Consider the following 16,327-nt stretch of genomic DNA (forward strand, 5'->3'; position numbering starts at 1 on the left):
TGAAAGTTACAGTTTAGGCGGTGACATATCGAAGACCCAGGGGGTTGAGGGGGTTGTAACCCCTCCCATTGAAACTTTTATATTCTATTGAAATAAAAAGTGTTTCAGTTTATAATCTTGGAAAAGCAACAATCACTGTGTGTGGAGGACGATTTATTTATACTATGATTTATCACTTCCAAATGTGTAGAAGATGTGAATGGATATTGTGCATAATCATTCAAGAAATATAACACAACGAAGGGACTTCGTAAATCCTTCACGCCACCCCTGGAGGAGGAAGTGCGTCCCGCCGTCCCTCGGTTGGGAACTATTGCTTGCGAGGGAAACATTCTAACAGTGTGTTAGCGTTTCCTTCCTCGCCTTCCAATTGAACTGTCTGTGTACTGCGCATGCGCCAGTCAATTTCCATAAAAGATCATAAATAACCCTGATACTTTCTATAATATTTACGAAAGAACGTGTAATAGAATCTATATCAACAACATACATCATTCATCAAAGTAACGAAAACGTGTTCATGTAAGAAATTAGTAGATATATTATATCAAAGTAAATTAGGTTTAAATTTTAGGCAATAGAAAAATGTTATTCTGTAATAAGAACTACTACTCGAAGCCTTTGCTACAATCACTAGTTGTTACCATAGCCGAGTGGTCTAAGGCGTTCGGCTTCTAACTTAGTTCGAGTCTCCGCCGGATACAACGCTTTTTTCACCTGTTCTCGATGTATCTGTCTGTGTTCCTGTCGTATTCGATTAAATAGAATTTCGAATAGAGACCAATATATATGATAAATAATCATTTATTTGCGAGTCTGCACTCGTACAATATACATTTTCGAGTTTATGATTTTGGAAATGAAGTGTATGTAATATTGAATAGTAAAAATAGTAAAATAAAAAAAATTCGTATAAATATTGATTAATTAATTAGTGTTAAACATGGCTTTCCAATCAGGATTATATAGAGCGGACTTACTTCTAAGTGCAATCCGAAAACAAATATTTGAGTTTTAATCTGACCCAAAGTTGGTAACTTACAGGATAATTTCTACATGATTAGTATTGTAATTTTTATGCTTTTATTATAATCCTCTATAAGTTATGATTTTACCAATTCAAAATGTAGAACGAGAAACAAATGTAATATTATATTTGTTACGAAAAGCTTTTAAGCAATGATGCTTTCAGGACGTGATCTGAGGAAGAATTTGAGACCCCTCTCGAGCTAAGAAATTTCCGCCTTCAGGACCATATTTGATCGTGCTCAATGTGGACACCAATGTTTGCCCTCCACCCGCATATTGAAATTCCCCCCGAGGATAATTTTCTGAAATCACCACTGTTTATAAATAGTTTTTCGTTACAAATCAGAGGATAATAATAGAGTAGTGAGTATACTTCATCTTTTTTCAGCTAAGGATTTTAGATTTACAATTCCAATAATGTTCCGTTCTAATCGAATTTGAAACAAAAGAAGTTTTCAATGAGTTACTCAAATAAACATTTTCAGCCTCTGGATGAAAATAGGAAGACACTTAAAAAAGAAACAACTTGCTACCAGGTTTGAACACACAAACATGTGATTGACAGTTTATCGACCCAAACCACTCGACCATTTTGTATGCCTTTGAACACCTTCTTTTGCTTTTTGTGAAAGCAGTTTACTGTTCCATACTCGCTTTTGTTTATTCCGATACGACTATGAGTTCTAAGTAAATATTTGGACGTTACAGCTCTTGCAATGTATAAAAGTGTTTTTAGAATAAATCACAATCGATATTATGTCCTAATAACATACGTAAAACAGGTTGAATTCGTGAAATGGTTGAGGTTGGAGTGAGCGTAAATGTTTTCATAGTTAGGAGCCTAGATATGCAAACCCACTTAACGTGGGGATTTAATATTGTGAAATTTGGTATTATCTGTCAGGAAAGTAAATGTACACCTATTTTTCGAGTCTGGCATTCCTGCTCTCTATCCGTGGAGAGTATGAGAATTAAATCAATCAAATGTTTACTGAGGGGCAAAAAGAAAAGTTTAATCTGAATAAAACATTGCAGAGGGACAAAAGCTGTGAATACGAATAGTGCATAGTGTAAATAAAGGACGACACTGAAAGAGAAAGCCAGAAACAGCTGTTAAACTTAGAAAAAAGAGTAAAAATTGTTGAAGTGGGAACATAAAACACAAATACAACAAATACGCCGACAACTAAACGATCACCATGCCATGATCTTGGTGAAGTGGTTAAGGTGCTGGCTTACAAATGCAAAGGTCGCCAGTTCGAATCTTCAGTAAAGACATTTTTAAAAATTTTTGTTAATAATACATACAGCTCATGAGAGATGATAAAAGAGGTCGTATTTAGTCTTTCGTAGCAATTATTATTGGCAATGGTTAGTACTGATAATACTTTTTGTCTTTTGTGTATTGCTTTTATTCTTTTCTTCATTTCAAAAGAGAAGAATATCCGAACAAATGCCACCAAAATTCCTCATATTTTGAATGTAAACGCCATTTGCAATTAGTAAAGAATAAAAATTGAACGTTCCGATGTAGCTGCAAAAAGTAAAAAGACAAACATGGAAGTGGAGTGTTCGAATCCATACTCATGGTTATTAAAAATACAATTTCCACATGCTTTACACCTCCCGACCACGTTTCTACGTTAGCAAGTAAGAGGTTTGTGTTTAGGTTAGGCTGGACAATACGTTTTGCAAAGGAGCCCGGTTTAGCTCTGACGCACCACAGGTGCGAGAAGGGAACAAAACACTTTTTCTCTCTCCCTCTGTGTGTCTATTTATCTATCTATCTGTATATATATATATATACATATATAACGCTATTTGTGAATGCCATAACCACCCTAATTTTCAGCGGATTGAGATTAAACTTGGCACAAACATTAATTGTTGAAATACCTTCAGTTCGTTAACCAGAATAATCAGACGAAAATGTTCAAAATGGCGGCCCTTTAAACTGTAAAAAACTTCCAAGGGAACCAAATTTCGCCCATAAATGGGTATTTAGAAAGTTTGAATAACTTTTCCTCTTTTACCGAAATATATGTGTGCAGAGACTTATTGAAATATTGGACCCGATTAATCGCATAAAGAAGGTTCACACCCTTTCGCTACGGTCAGGCTTTTTTTTTGCAGGAGGGGGTTATTTTCGTATCGGAACAAGATGATTGTTAGTGATGATATGAAATTACAACATTGAAGGTGAAGTAACTTGTGAAACGTGTTATTTTAAAGAATAATATAATAAATGTGCTTTCCTCTAACACAGAGAACTGTAAAGCATGTATTTCGAGTTCGGGAGCGTGAATGGCGAGGAGTATTATTTGATTTGCTTTTTAGTAACACATTGCATTGCAAATAAAGGTAGGCAACATTAGTGGTAAGTAAAACAATAATAATAATAATAATAATAATAATAATAATAATAATAATAATAATAATTGGTGTTGTTTGTGGCAAGGCAATATCTTTCTCAATTCTTCTTCAAACGTAATGATTGTAACGCCATATCTCCCTTACAACCAAATATTAGCAATTTATATCGAGAGAACGGGAAACTGTTGAGTGATGGGAGCAACGTTGGACAGTATGTACTCATAGTAATCAGAAAAATAAGCGATTTCAATGCAAAATGAACGAAGAGTCATTGCCATGGGTAGTCATGGAGCCAAGCAGAGCCCTCTTTAGGCAAAATGTCGATAACTTAAATCGAGAGAACAGGAGGTGATAGTGAGATGGGACCAACGTTGGACACCGTGGACGAAAGGCGCATCGAAAAAATTAGGGGGGCGGGCGCCAGCCAGCCTTCCTTATTTCCACATAATAATATAAAATTATATTGTCGAAATACACACACGAGTTAGCTAGTAATATTTCATATTATTATTATTATTATTATTATTATTATTATTATTATTATTATTATTATTATTATTATTATTATTATCGACGGCGTCTTTTCATTACGTGTGCATGTTTGACAGGAAGCCAAAGAAAAGATCCATCATTCGTAGAAAGAATAAGAATAGCCAGCTACTTTAATTGTGAACGACGGCGAAAAATACGAAAAGAGTGACAACCTTAGCGAAAAGAAACAATAATTTCTCTCAAATGGATAAAAAATCAAGGCGAGATAGATTCGAACTCGCATGGACGGCGCGAACAGCCAGTTCATTGTCCACTTTTATTTTAACTGACTCACCGAGAATAAATGGCAATCCGAAGGGGCGACATCTGGGGAGTAGGGAGGATGAGATACAAGCTCCCAACCAAGTTCTGAGATTACTTCCAGCGCCTGTTTTGCGGTATGAGGGCGCGCGTTGTCCTGGTTATAGAGCACACCTCTTTTGTTCACTAGTGCTGGCTGTTTCTGGGTCAGTTTGGTGGCTACCATTCTCAGTTGTGATGAGTACACATCTTTGGTAATTGTCTTACCACGTTCCAAGAATTTGTAGTGCACGATACCGTTTGTAGTCCACCAAACACAGAGCAAAACCTTATGTTGATGGATGTTCGGTTTTGCAGTCAAAGGCTTCGGATCATTCGGTGATAGCCAATGGTATGACCGTTTTTTATTGTCATACATGACCCACTTCTCGTCACAAGTTATTATACGGTCCAAAATTGGACAGATTTTGTGTCTCGTCAACAAAAATGAACAGATATTTAGTCTTAGAACTTGGCTCATAGCGGTCTGCTCGTGAGAGACTCACTGACCCAGTTTTCAGGTCTTTCCCAACTGATGCAGACTTACCCGAATAATTTTCCTGCTTACCTCGAATCGGTGAGCAAGTTCCTCACATGTTTGACTGGAATCATCTTCAATAGAGGCCTTCAGGTGGTCCATATCCACTGATTTAGGCCTCCCAGAGCGAGGCTTATCTTGAAAGGTCTCGTCACCAGTTGAAAAGGTCTGGAACCATTTTTGTGCTGTACATTTACTTATTACACCCTCTCCGAGCGCAACACATATTTTTCTAGCTGCTTCTGCACCATTTGTCCCCAATTTAAACTCGTAAAGCAAACAAGCTCTAAAAACTTCATTTGACACTGACATGATCACAAGCGATTTTTACACCCTACACTGACAAATGCGTTGTTATATTCACCGTGGCTGATGCGTCAATGAATAAGCTTTCCCAAACAGTCAAAACTTTCATGCTACGGGGACAGATGTCGCCGCAGCAGCCAAATGGAAGCGGGAGCGGTTCAAAAGCGCACGAACTTTCTTGCTTCCCTGGTATAATAATAATAATAATAATAATAATAATAATAATAATAATAATAATAATAATAATAATAATAATAATAATAATAATAATAATAATAAAAGTTTTAAGCTTGCCGTTGAAATTTGGCAAAACTTACTTAAAAGTAGAGATTTCGGGGAAAGGGTTCCGTACCTTCAAGACACGGGCGTAGGGAAGGAGGGGCCCGGAGGGGCCGGCCTCCCCAAAGGGGTCCGACAATGTACTTTGGTACTTTGATGTTTGTAATTTTTTATATATTTTTATGTTTATATATTTTTTGTTTGTAATTTTTCTATATGTGCCTATAACAGCACTTGCCCCCCCCAAACACACATCCTGGCTACGCTACTGCTTCAAGACACACCTCTGCAACTACCAACGTTTTAAACTACAACGTACCATTGAAGTTTCATGTAGAAAGTATTGTACTGTATGTTTTAAAGAAAATAACTGTAATAAATATAACTGAATATCACGCAACAGTAAGGCATATAATAAACTAATTTTTAGGATATGCAGAGGTAAATATAAAAGCTTTGCTACAAAATACTTACACAGAGCATAATTCAATGAGCTCTGAAATATAATGTAACGAAATAGCCTATGAGATTCAGTCTACATAGCAATTATTACTTAAAGAATTGAAATACACTAGTTCGAGAATCGAGATAAGACGGGAAATGTTTATGATACTTTTCGTCTCGTCTCGATTCTCATCTCCAAAGCGAGACGAAAATTTTGAGTTAGCCTTGTCCCGTCTCGAATGTAAAATGTTAATTCTCATGTTATTTTGTTTGTTTTAGAAACGAGATGAGAAATTCCTCTTCTCGTGGGCAACATTAAACCAAACCGAAATATTCTTTCCAAATGTCACGTTTCTGCTTGTAATGGTATGACCTGAGCCATAATTAGCTCCTAGCTTTTAATCTTCTACGAGATAATAATAATTATTATTAGTTTATTATTATTATTATTATTATTCCTGAAGATTTGATAGTTCAAATATTGAAACATACGAGTATTCAAATATCTGAATATAATAAATCATATGTTATCGCTGATCAATCGCCACAAAAATTCTAAAGTAAAAAAAACTTACAATGTACATTCGCACAAGCACCTTGACCACTGAACCGCGATCGCTACGCGGTAAAAGATTCGTTTTTCGTCTGGTTACATTAGGTTTCTTTGTCTCCGCTTGCAAACTTGTATGTTATATTTCTTCGATTCAAAATGCCTTTCGTATTTCTATTATGAAGTCGGAAAAGTTTACATTAATAACTTGAGTTGTTCTTAAACCGCTGTTTCACAAGTTTGTTTTTTCTCCACACGAAACTACAAATATGACAGATTGAATTCTCATACACCCCATTTCTTTCAAAGAAGTCGCCATTACCTGGTCAAGGACTTATTTCCGCCACGATTCATATTAACCAAAATAAATTCATTCTTCGGAAGCGGAACTTTCACTTTCCGGATTTCGGAAAATTATAAAATTCAGTTAAACTCCGGAATTCTGAATAATTTCGGAACTCGGAAACAATCCGGAATTTAGAAAATTCCGGAATTGAGAAAAACTCCGGATTTCGAAAAAAATCGGATTTTTCCGAATTCCGGAATGTAAACGAAATCAGAAATTTCTAAATTCCGGATTTTTCCGAATTCCGGAATTATTCCAAAATCGGAATTTTCCAAATTCCGGAATTTGTCCGGTTTTACTTTCGGGAGTCCGAAAACTAATAATTCCGGAATTGACTATCCCTAGTTTATACACAACCTTTCAGAACACTAAGCTAGTAGCTGTCTACAAACAAACAAGTAATGCAAAGCATTTTGTATCCTGCAATACGTCATGTATTAAAAGCCGACAGCAGCTTCAGTATCTATCCAGAAATTGCATGTATCTAGTTACTGGAAGCTGAGGTGTGAAGAATTGTATTGTGCCTTAACTTTTTGTGTCTTATACAACCCTGCAAGCCACTGAATATCTAAACGACTTTCGTTAAATCCAAGTTGTAGTACTCACAGTTACATCCATTTGTGTCTGTATGACCGTGTTACTAAAGCTTACTATATGACAGCGTTAGTAAGTCTTTCTCTGCTCTCCCGTAAAGTTGTGATACGATCTACTACAGAATAAAGAACCAATTATCAATTTAACCAAGTTGTTGTATTACTACACATCTGCTTCCGCCTGTCAACTCTGGTCGATCTCGTTGACGCGACATATTTGCTTTTTTTATACCCCTTTCTTCGTTTACTGAACTAAACAGTAACTATTCTGAAATATACTACTGCGCATGCCTCGTAGATAAATATTTATGATACCAATAGTTTCCGTTTTGTCCAAGGAATGTTCTTTTTCTTATTCCCAGCATGACCCTTTTATTACATTATATGAAGAGCATGTAGGTCTAAATACCTCATGTATTACATAGAATGTAGGTTTAACTCTTCCAGCAAAGAAGAAACATGTGATTATAGTATACAACCCACAGAAGTGATAGCTGGCAATACAGTGGTCGTAATCCCAAACGACACAGAGAGTGAGCAGTGCCCTCCCCGCTGGTCTAGTGGCTAGCACGTTTGCCTTTGGTGTATGGTGTCCCGGGTTCGATTCCCGGGGGGAGAGCATCTATGATTTTTAACTGTTCCTTATGTTTCTGTGTTCGTGTCCCTGTCGTTATAAGTTATTAGAAAAAGCAAGTTAAACGAGTGAAGCAAGTAATATTAGCAATAAGTAAGTTACTGAAACACGTTCGGTGAGTCAGTTAAAGAAAAAAAAGTGGACAAAGCACTGATTTTCGCGCCGTCCATGCGAGTTCTAATCTATCTCGGCTTGTTTTCTTTTATCCATTTGAGAGAAAGTATTGTTTCTTTTCGCTACAGGCAGAGACGGATCCAGGACCGACTTCTGGGGGGGGGGCGGTGGGTTGTCATACTGTTACTTTTAAGGGCTCCAAACTTTGAGATGGGTTTTATTTATATATATAAAATGAAAAAAGTTCCCTCTTCTGAGGGAACGATCGCCCCGATCGCACCCCCCTGGATCCGCCCCTGGCTACAGGTAATCACTCTTTTCGTATTTTTCGCTGTCGTTCACAGTTAAAGTAACTGACTACTCTTATTCTTTCTACGAATGATGGATCTTCTCTTTGGCTTCATGTCAAACATGCACACGTAATGAAAAGACGCTGTCGATAATAATAATAATAATAATAATAATATGAAATATTACTAGCTAACTCGTGTGTGGATTTCGACAATATAATTTTATATTATTATGTGGAAATAAGTAAGGCTAGCTGGCGCTCCCCCCTCCCTAATTTTTTTTCGACGCGCCTTATGGGTCCACGGTGTCCGACGTTAGTCCCATCTCACTATCACCTCCTGTTCTCTCGATATAAATTATCGACATTTTGCCTAAAGAGGGCTCTGCCGTGGCTCCATGACTACCCATGACAATGACTCTTCGTTCATTTTGCATTGAAATCGCTTATTTTTCTGATTACTATGAGTGCATACTGTCCAACGTTGCTCCCATCACTCTACAATTTCCCGTTCTCTCGATATAAATTGCTAATATTTTGTTTGTAAGGGAGATATGGCGTTACAATTATTACGTTTGAAGAAGAATTAAGGAAGAGATTGCCTTGCCACAAACAACACCTATTATTATTATTATTATTATTATTATTATTATTATTATTATTATTATTATTATTATTATTATTATTATTTTACTTACCACTAATGTTGTCTACCTTTATTTGCAATGCAATGTGTTACTAAAAAGCAAATCAAATAACATTCCTCGCCATTCACGCCCCGAACTCGAAATACATGCTTTACAGTTCTCTGTGTTAGAGGAAAGCACATTTATTATATTATTCTTTAAAATAACACGTTTCACAAGTTACTTCACTTTCAATGTGTAATTTCATATCATCACTAACAATCATCTTGTTCCGATACGAAAATAACCCCCTCCTGAAAAAAAAACAAGCCTGACCGTAGCGAAAGGGCGTGAACCTTCTTTATGCGATTAATCGGGTCCAATATTTCAATAAGTCTCTGCACACATATATTTCAGTAAAAGAGGAAAAGTTATTCAAACTTTCTAAATACCTATTTATGGGCGAAATTTGGTTCCCTTGGAAATTTTTGGGAGTTTGAAGGGCCGCCATTCTGAACATTTTCATCTGATTATTCTGGTTAACGAACTCATCAAGATATTTCAACAATTAATGTTTGTGCTAAGTTTCGTCTCAATCCGCTGAAAATTAGGGTGGTTATGGCATTCACAAATAGCGTTATATATATATATATATATATATATATATATATATATATATATATATATATATATATATATATATATATATATATATATACAGATAGATAGATAAATAGACACACAGAGGGAGAGAGAAAAAGTGTTTTGCTCCCTTCTCGCACCTGTGGTGCGTCAGAGCTAAACCGGGCTCCTTTGCAAAACGTATTGACCAGCCTAACCTAAACACAAACCTCTTACTTGCTAACGTAGAAACGTGGTCGGGAGGTGTAAAGCATGTGGAAATTGTATTTTTAATAACCATGAGTATGGATTCGAACACTCCACTTCCATGTTTGTCTTTTTACTTTTTGCAGCTACATCGGAACGTTCAATTTTTATTCTTTACTAATTGCAAATGGCGTTTACATTCAAAATATGAGGAATTTTGGTGGCATTTGTTCGGATATTCTTCTCTTTTGAAATGAAGAAAAGAATAAAAGCAATACACAAAAGACAAAAAGTATTATAATTGCTACGAAAGACTAAATACGACCTCTTTTATCATCTCTCATGAGCTGTATGTATTATTAACAAAAATTTTTAAAAATGTCTTTACTGAAGATTCGAACTGGCGACCTTTGCGTTTGTAAGCCAGCACCTTAACCACTACACCAAGATCATGGCATGGTGATCGTTCAGTTGTCGGCGTATTTGTTGTATTTGTGTTTTATGTTCCCACTTCAACAATTTTTACTCTTTTTTCTAAGTTTAACAGCTGTTTCTGGCTTTCTCTTTCAGTGTCGTCTTTTATTTACACTATGCACTATTCGTATTCACATCTTGTGTCCCCCTGCAATGTCTTATTCAAATTAAACTTTTCTTTTTGCCCCTCAGTAAACATTTGATTGATTTAATTCTCATACTCTCCACGGATAGAGAGCAGGAATGCCAGACTCGAAAAATAGGTGTACATTTACTTTCCTGACAGATAATACATGAGCCGTATCAGAGATCTCACTATTCACCTCAGCAACCCCCTAAAAACTATTGGTTGCTCTCGACACTTTTCACTCTCTTTGGTGTTAGCGACGTATTACATACACAGTATTTTATTATTATTATTATTATTATTATTATTATTATTATTATTATTATTATTATTATTATTATTATTATTATTATTAGTTATATGTGAATGTCGACTTGTTTTCAAAAATGAATTACATCTTCCTAACATAAGGAGTTTTACTGATATTCTATTTTTCGCATTAATCTTAGCCTCTTTCCCTGTCATCTTCTCCTCCTCCCTTAGGGTATGCATAAAAAAATTCAAAATAGCACACGGTTTCTCCGAAACTTGGTCTCATCGATATAGTTACATAGAAATATGCCAAGCAAACTGTATGGGTTTGTATACCAAAGAAACAAATAAACAAACAAAGATTTTTAAATATAAGATAAACCACCTCTTCTCTTTTGAGTCCTCGTGCCTGTGGAATTTTTCGGGGTACTCCCGTTTCCTCCAGCATTCTCATTTCACCAATTCTTTCATCATAATTCACTTGCCTTAATCACCCGTCTTCCTTACCCTAACAGGCATAAACGTTGGACGACAAACTGACATATTTAATTACATTTCCATTTTCCCTTTCAGTCCTCCCCTCCCTCTTTAGGATATGCAAAAAAATAAATAAATAGCCTATGGTCTCTTCGTTAAAGTTGCTTAGATGTGTGCCGAACGAACGGCTTGAGTTTGTATATCGGACAAACATCCATTTTATATACTGTATAAGACTATAATTGTATGCGCTATTTTTGTTTGGCCATAATTCATTCTATATTTCAGAAACGATTGGTTCAATGGGGAAAGGTCTAAGGCAGAGTTGGCGTGGGTCAATGAAAAATTGATCTACGACCCATTAACCATCGTGACCCACGACCCACTGACCCTCGACCCAACATGAACCACGTTGAATTTCTACGGTCAATCGCTCAAGCACCGCTCTGTTACAATACCGGTGGATCTGACATTTACGATATAAAATAGTAGTGTTTGTCATGGGCTAAATTACGATGAATTTCAATTAAATTATCACAGTATAATTATTTCCTTGTTGAATTATCGATACTTTTCAGTGGAAAAAAAAATTGAAAGTCCTATATCAAGGTAAGTAGACCAACGTAAAGAAAAAAGTGTAAAATTTTCCATATAATTATGCGTACAGTACAAACTTAAAATTTCCGTGTAATTAAGCTTACAGTGCAAATTTCATGTCTATTTTTATCACAACTGTATGGGTTGATTACTTTGTGCTCTAAGCGCTCCATATAATAAACATAAACTTCAGCAATTATTATAGTAGCAAGCAATGCATATACGAAGCGAAGCACTGTATTTTTGTTTCTGAATTAATAATTGTTTCTGATTTTTTCTCAACTAATATCAATCATTTTCGATTATTTTTACAAATCAACCCACTACCAATTTTCCATATATAGAAAGTGACTTCTCTTCCCATAAAGGAGAATTTTAAAAAATGCGAGGACACGTTCTGTTTGTTTTCAATAAAGAGTTAATATACTGAATTTCAGCTCGGTAAGTTTAATGGCTTGCGAGATACTCATTTTTTGTTTGTTTTGTTTTTAACGCAAAAATTCGGATCCCCACTACCCGATGAGTATTATAATGAAAGCGATGTGATAACATCCCAGTTTGGATTAAGGCCTAACTATATAATACAAGTAATTTCATTTGACTTTGCAATTTGGCCGTGATGATCAGGCACACATAGTTACATTCAATTTTGTATATAATAATTTATATATTACAGTGATTAAAAATGTATTTTTCCAGTAGTTAGCTCCTATAAAAACTTACAGGCTGTGTGCCTCGAAAGCCAAGTAATAGTAGTATAAGTCCCATTGCTATTATTACAATTACAAATATCAATATCCAAAAGTGCCTGAAGTTCTTTTTACACTTAGATATACTCATCTCAGGTAAGTAGACAGAAACAAATGGAAAAGGAAGAGAAAAGGAGGCCTTGAAAGTAAAATAGACAAATTCACCTGTGTTCAGAAGATACTCTCTACAATGCAGTGAGCCAGAGATGGAGTGGGTCGGTGGGTCAAGTTTTCTGAGTGGGTCAGTGGGTCGTGGGTCAACAGCATGTGACCCACTGTGACCCACCACCCACCGTGACCCACTGCGACCCACCACCCACCATGACCCACTGCGACCCACCACCCACCGTGACCCACTGCGACCCAACCGACTCAGTATGATCTACCGACCCTCTCTGCTCACTGCATTGTAGAGAGTATCTTCTGAAGACTGGTAAATTTGTCTCCGTTTTACTTTCAAGACCTTCATTTCCCTTTCTTTTCCACTTGTTTCTGTCTACTTACCTCAGGTGAGTATATCTAACCAAGTGGAAAAAGAACTTCGGGCACTTTTGGATATTGATATTTTTAATAGTAATAATAGCAATAGGACTTACACTACAACTTGGCTTTCGAGACCTGTGAGCTTTTAGAGCCTTCTACTGGAAAAAATACATTTTTGAATCACTGTAATATATAAATTATTTATAAAAAAATTGAATGTAACTATGTGTGCCTGATCATCACGGTCAAATTGCAAAGTCAAATGAAATTACTCTTGGTATATAGTTAGGCCTTAATCCAAATTGGGATGTTATATTGCTTTTATTGTAATGCATAATATCCTAAGGAGGTAGTGAGGATCCGAATTTTTGCGAAAAAAAAAATAGTATCTCGCAAGCCGTTAAACTTACGGAGCTGAAATTCAGTGTATTAACTCTTTAGTGAAAATAAACAGAATGTGTCCTAGCATTTTTTAAAATTATCCTTTATGTGAGGGGGGGGGGGCACTTTCTATATATGGAAAATTGGTAGTGAGTTGGTTTGTAAAAATGATCGAAAACGATCGATGTTATTTCAGAAAAAAATCAGAAACAAATAAAAAAAAACAGTGCTTGGCTTCATATATCCATTGCTTTCTGTTATAATAATTGCTGAAGCTTATGTTTATTATATAGAGCGCTCACAGCACAGGGCAATCAACCCATAAAGTTGTGAGGAAAATAGGCATAAAATTTGTACTGTAAGCTTAGTTACACGGAAATTTGAAGTTTGGATTGTACGCATAATTGTATGGAAAATTTTACACTTTTTTCCCTTTACGTTGGTCTACTTACTTTGATTTGGAACTTTGAAACTGCATCCTTTTTTCCACTGAAGAGTATTGATAATTCAACAAGGAAATAATTATACTATGATAATTTAATTGAAATTCATCGTAATTTGGCACATGGCAAACAGCAGTGTGATAATTGAAGTTGAAGAAGGAGGGAAATTCCCATTCACCTCTGAATAGTTTCCAGAAACCTCGTTCCCTTTCGCTTTCTAGACGGGGAGGGAACTTGGTAATGGAATCAAACCTTCATGTGTAATTACAAAAATTAAATTTATAAACAAATAAGAAATCATCAGTTTATCAGGCTTTAATTGATAATTTATTCACAAGATTGCCTATCAAAGGCGTGGTAGATGAATTTTCTGTTCTACATGGGTCGACATTGCCAACTGACATGGTCGATATGGAAAAGATGTTGTATGGTGATAGAGAGATGATACTTCTTGCTGAGTATTTCAAAACTGACCGAGAAAAATCGTTATCAGACTTAAGTCTAACAAGTAGATTGTCAATGAGAAGTTGCAGAAATCGGGTAGAAGTATTATCAATTTCCACGACAGAGTTCGAACGGGGATTTCCCCTTATGAATTTACAGATGACTGATATTAGAAATAGATTAAGTTCTCAAAAATTGTCTAACTTGTTGCTCATCAATGTTAATGGCCCACCGCTAGACAAGCTCAAAGTAGACGAGCTAGTTATTTCTTGGCTGAAGGATGGACATCATTTCACTGCGGGTGATTTACCGCCAAAAAGTTACCAACAGGAAATAAATCCGATTTCAGATTTGTTTTAAGGTGGAAAATTACAAGTTATGGAAAATGTATACTTGTATTACTAATGTCTTATTTGTGTTATTCAACTTTGTACCTAATTTTTAATGTCTCTTCTTTGCTTTAGGTAAACTACTTTTGAATAGATATTCATAATAATTGCAATTATGCATATTTGTTACTTAAATTTAACGTGGTGTTTTAGTGATTACACAAATTACAATTATGAGCATACTTTATGGAGATGCTCTCACATAGGGTACCAGAGCACCTTTATACCATATGAACAACTGATTTTTAAAGTCTTTTGTGAGAAAAATACTGTGAACTGAGAAACCATAATCTTTTCCATATTGTGCAGGGGTATTTTCCTGCGAATAGAAGTTTCTTGTGGAATGCGTTGAGAAATTAACACTTGCAAGAATACTCTCTTAGTACAAGTACATTTTAGGCACACACTAATTTCCCCCACCTCGAACTGTTTCAATTTCCTCACTGACAAACACTTTACCATTTTATATCGTAAAGGTCAGATCCACCGTTATTGTAACAGAGTGGTGCTTGAGCGATTGACTAGAAATTCAAACTCCGATTAGTGACAATTTCACAGTATTGTTTTATTACAAGTGTAAACTCTTTAGTCAGTTCAGAAGAGGCCGTGGATCGTGTTCAGAGTTGATGACGATGGATTTTGGTGCGTCAGAGTAGGTCAAAGTGGATGAGAGTGGTTCATGGTGGGTGGTGGGTCAGAATGGGTCACGGTGGGCGGTGGGTCACCGTGGGTCATGGTGGGTGGTTGGTCAGAGTGGGTCATGGTGGGTGGTGGGTCAGAGTGGGTCATGGTGGGTGGTGGGTCAGTGGGTCGTGGGTCACGGTGGGTGGTGGGTCAGTGGGTCGTGGGTCAAGTTTTCATTGACCTACGCCAACTTTGCAGTGAGCAAAGTGGGTCGGTAGGTCAGAGTGAGTCGCAGGCCCGCAATCAGCCTCAGAGGTTTTGGGGGGAGGCATAAATATGTTAGGAGGGCCAAGTCATTAAAAATTCTCCCACAAATTGTTTTTTGTATTAATAATAGCATTTTGTATTGAGGTCTGAGGGGCCACGAAAAGTTTAGGGGAGCCAGGCCCCCCTCTGGTTGCGGGCCTGGTGAGTCGGTGGGTCTCAGTGGGTCATGGTGGGTGGTGGGTCGTAGTGGGTCATATACTGTTGACCCACGACCCACTCAGAAAACTTGACGCACCAACCCACTCCATCTCTGGTCTAGGATACTGTATTATTTTCCTCTAAAAATTCATAATTACTGTATTATTTTCCTCTAAATTTCAGCTTCTTCGAATTTTTTTCGAAGTCGAATTTTACTGGGCTATAACGATTTGATGGAATGTTGTACCGTTTTGGAATATAACAACTTTCGAAGTAGAGTAACTTTCACTGTTTTTAAACGTATAAGCAATTGATCTAACTAGTAAGTCTTGAGTATGGCAAACTTAGAGCTTTAAAAATAAATGAAAGGAGCATTGTTTTTCATAAAATGAAATAAGGCTGATCGCATTCGGATAATACAAATAAAGAAATTTATAACTCGATATCGATTCACGTATGTATTTGGTAAATCTCATTTACGAGGAACAGATCTCACAAATAAAATAATAAAGTAAGTTCATATATATTTCGTTATGCAAAGCTCAGCCTTAATATGTAAATACGAGTTGCACACCAAAAGTACGAGCCGTTTCGTTCTAATTTCCTAGAACAAGGAAATACAGGAAACTAATCTGTGTCTGT

Source organism: Thermobia domestica, chromosome 7 (assembly GCF_964235325.1).
Source record: "Thermobia domestica chromosome 7, izTheDome1.hap1.1, whole genome shotgun sequence".
Lineage (NCBI taxonomy): Eukaryota > Metazoa > Arthropoda > Insecta > Zygentoma > Lepismatidae > Thermobia > Thermobia domestica.